Here is a 3,984-nt window from a genome sequence, read left to right as displayed (position 1 = left end):
CAAAATGCATGTTGTGGGTCAGGGGCCTGGTGCCACTCACTCTCTGAGTTTTGAGACATTTCCTTTATCTCAAAATGCATGTTGTGGGTCAGGGGCCTGGTGCCACTCACTCTCTGAGTTTTGAGACATTTCCTTTATCTCAAAATGCATGTTGTGGGTCAGGGGCCTGGTGCCACTCACTCTCTGAATTTTGAGACATTTCCTTTCTCTAATTAGCAGCCTGCTAGTAGATATACAACTTCCTGCTAAAGACTCTTTCTGCCCCTCTCTGATGTCTATGTCAGAAGGTTTCACTATCTCTTTTATACTTTAATAAAAGTTTATTACACAAAAGCTCTGAACAATCAAGACTCATCACTGGCCCAAGATTGAATTTCTTTCCTCCAGAGGCCAAGAATATCAGCATCTCACGGTTCAGCAACAACCAAGAAGCAGTGGCCAGGCCAAATGGCTCAGAATCTCATAGAGTGCTGTGGACATGGACCCAGAGATGGACGGCTCCTTTGGATGTCCTTTTCAGTATGTTCATCCTGCCAAGGAAAAGCCTCCAAAGGAGGAGACACCTCTTCCCCAGTATCCCAGTGGAGCCAACACAGCTTGGAGGATTTGAAAGGTTCTTGGGCCATCATGGGCCTTTTTTGACATGCAAAGGAGGGAAAGGCCCAGCTTCAGAGGGTGTTTGGCATTTCTGGAGCAACAGTGCCATCAAGCGGCAGTTTTGTGAGCATGGTGTCCAGACCCTTCCTGTGGAATCTGCTGAGGAAGACCTGTGAGGGGAGGAAGGGAGAGTTTGGAGAACTCAGAGGATTCAGGGCTAAACTGGCCCCCTGGCACCCCACCAGAGCAAGTGTGGAAGGGACAGGCAACAGTGTTCTGGGGCCTGGCTTGCCCACCAAGGAGCCTCTGGCAGCCAGGCCATCGGGGGTGTGGCCTCGGCAGCAGCCATGTTCAGGAACAAGGGGCTGAAGTTCCTTTAGAAGGTCTCAGGTATTTGCTCAGTGTTAGCATTATTGATACACCTCCATGGAGTCAGTATAAAGTGGATTAAAATATTTCCGTCATCTTTGTAAAAAGCACTGGAGTAAAACACAAAGTACACCTGGGAGTTCTGTTCCATACCTATCAGATGTGTGAAATTGGCTCCAGTAAAAAAAATGGCCTTTTCGAGGCTCTGAGTTTTAACTGAGTTCAGGGCTGTTGGAACTTACAAATAGGTTAATATTTGAATCACACAGGCAAAACTCTTCTCATCATTAGGATGAACAACTATAGCGACTAAGTATACATGAACACACTACTAACCAGACACTAATCCGAGGAATTTTGGCGAGAGACCTGCCTTGAAAGATGAGCCTACTGTACAGAAGAGGGAAACAGAATCAAAGCATAAGTGAGGGCTGTGTTACATATCTATCAGAAGTGTGAAGTCAGTGTCTGCTCTTCATCTGTGCTTGAACTGAGTCCACACCAAGACATTGTATGTATGAGCTGTTGATCACACCCTTTGATTTTCTTACCAAACTGACCTGAAAAGAAAATACTGTTGAATACCTTTGCCACAGATGCAGATCAATATCCATCAGTAAGAATTCAGCATGAAAAACGTAAGAAACAAAACAACAACACACGTTGTCTTCTAGTTCCATTAAAAAGAAAAAATATCCAGCCAGCCACTACCTACTCTTGAAAGAAAGAAGCCTAAATATACTGATGGACTGGAGTTTATACTGCAAACCATTTGTGATATAACCCACTGTGAGCATTTAGTATCATACAGCAATTTGCTGGGATTGAACACGATGATGAGCTTTTCTGCTTACCTCAACTACTGGCACTGAGGTTCCCGAAATAAATAACCTGTTAGCCCTGCATCCATAGATACAGAAATGTTCTCCCACTTACAACTTATCGATACCCATGAGGGATGAGTGTCCTGGCACAAGGGACAAATAACAGTTTGGGGTTTGTTCAGCATTCTCAGTCACCTAGCTAGAAACAAGTTACAAAACTGGACAGAGACACTAAGTAAGAATGTTCTGTAGGGACAAATCTCGACACATATTCCAAAAGGATCCATATTACAGGAGACACACTTTGTATGCATGGCTAGAACCTGGATTTATTCCAAGTAGCACAGTTCTTCAACCAATTATTAATTATATAAAACGTCAAGGTAATTCTATCCTAATCCTGACCAATAAAAATAAAGTGACAAAATAAATCACGTCTGGGTCTCCAGGAAATGGGGATCAGGCCATGTGGACTCAGAATCTCTTAAGAGTGTTGTAGACATGCACCCAGAGATGGATGGCTTCCTTTGCTTGTCCTTATCTTCACATTCTTACTGCAGAGCGGAAGCCCCCAATGGAGACACCTCTTCCCATAACACTCCAGTGGATGGCTTGCAACTCTTGGGCCTCCATGGGCCTTTTTTGACCTGCAAAGGGTTGAGGGTGAGGCCAGGCTCCAGAGGGTGGATGGCATTTCTGGAGCAACAGTGCCATCAAGCGGAAGCTTTTTTGAGCTTGGTCTCCAGGTCCTGCCTCTGGATCATGCTGGGGAAGGCATTTAGGGGAGGAAGGGAGGGTTTGGAGAACACAGAGGCTTCTGGGAGAACCTGGACACCAGGCACACCTTCAGAGCTGGTGTGGAAGCAACAGTGGTGTTCTGGGTCAGGGCTCGCCCACCGAGGAGCCCATGGCTGCCAGGGCCTCCGGGGCATGGCCTCAGCATCAGTTATTTTTAAGAACAAGGAGCTGAAGCTCTAGCCCCAGGGCCTCTGGCCAGGATATCCTCACCATTCCTACAGAAGCAAGGTCCGCCAGTGGGGTAACTTGGGTCTCAGGGCCACCGGGGACCCTGGAACTATTGCCCTGGTGGAGCCACTGTTCTTGGCCATATGGACAAAGCCAAAAGGGGAAGAGGTGGCAACCCTGTCAGGGGCGAACATCCAGCAGACAGGATGTGGAATTTTGCTTGATGAAGGCTTGGTCCCAGACCCAGACAAATGCAGGTGCACTTTATGTCCGGGTACAAGTTGAGTTTTTGTTTACTTTTGCTACTGCGAAAGAGTCTGGGTCCCATGCCCCACAGGATCCCGTGAGGCCCCTACTGTGCCCTGTGACACAGGGTATCCAGGCAGTGCATGAAACTGGCCCCAGAGTGGCATGCTGAGTTGGGTGTCACCATCTGCAGCCAGCGAGGGGATCCAGGTCTGTTTTCCTTGGTGTTCTATTTCAGGAACAGAACTGTGAAACCAGGGGAGCCCCTATTCCTCACCTCCACTGCCCCACCGCCCCACCGTGGAGAACCCAGGTCCTCTTCTTGGGGAGGACTGCTGTGATTTTTCACGAGGGGCTCCATGTTCTGCATGTGCAGACGTTGGTCCTGGGCACAGGGGCACAAGGAGACCACCTGTGCCAGCTGAACCATCAGACCCCATAGGTTGGTCAGGGCCCAGTCCTAAGGGAGGCTCTGCCCACATAACCTACCCTGACAACATTTCAGGCAACTTAGTAGTGTGAAAGAAGGGGCATGAGGTGGGATTCAGCACCCTTCAAGGAGGGGTGAAAGCGAGGGGGTATGTCTGGAAGAGGTAGTGTTCCCGCATGGAAATTTCCTTCCAGTTGGAAGCCACCCCCCCTCAGCCCTGTCCCTTACCACAAAAACACCCCACCCCTCACCCCTCAGACAGGCTAGAGCCAAGTAAAGGGCAGGCATGAGCTGCCCCAGAGCTTGCTCCAGAAGTGGCACTTTGGGTCAGCCGGGGACTAGAAGGCAGAGCCCTGTGCCAGCAGGATGCACCAGGCTCCTGACCTTGGCAGACAAGCTAGAAGAGTGGTGGTCTTGAAAGAGAGGGAAGCAGGAGGCGTTTCTCTCAGTCCAATAGAGGTGAGCTTCAGGCAGCTTCTTCAGACCTCTTCTTCTTGATGTCCTGCCTGGGCTGCAGGTGCAAGCACAGGGTTGAGACCTGGAGAGCCAGGG

At 49.1% G+C, this 3,984-nt stretch overlaps 1 long non-coding RNA gene across 1 annotated transcript; it reads right to left on the bottom strand.

The window, feature by feature from the left end:
• Window positions 1-721: 721 nt before the first annotated feature.
• LOC120881417 lies at window positions 722-3,287 on the bottom strand. Its single transcript, XR_005725300.1, has 2 exons — window positions 1,303-3,287; window positions 722-767 (listed from the first exon to the last, which is right to left on the bottom strand). It is a non-coding gene; the product is annotated as an uncharacterized LOC120881417 (long non-coding RNA).
• Between the last annotated feature and the right edge of the window lie 697 nt (window positions 3,288-3,984).

Source organism: Oryx dammah, unplaced genomic scaffold, assembly GCF_014754425.2.
Source record: "Oryx dammah isolate SB20612 unplaced genomic scaffold, SCBI_Odam_1.1 HiC_scaffold_23, whole genome shotgun sequence".
Taxonomy (NCBI): domain Eukaryota; kingdom Metazoa; phylum Chordata; class Mammalia; order Artiodactyla; family Bovidae; genus Oryx; species Oryx dammah.
The sequence above is the reverse complement of the archived record's forward strand: the minus strand, read 5'-3'. Positions and strand labels throughout refer to the sequence as shown.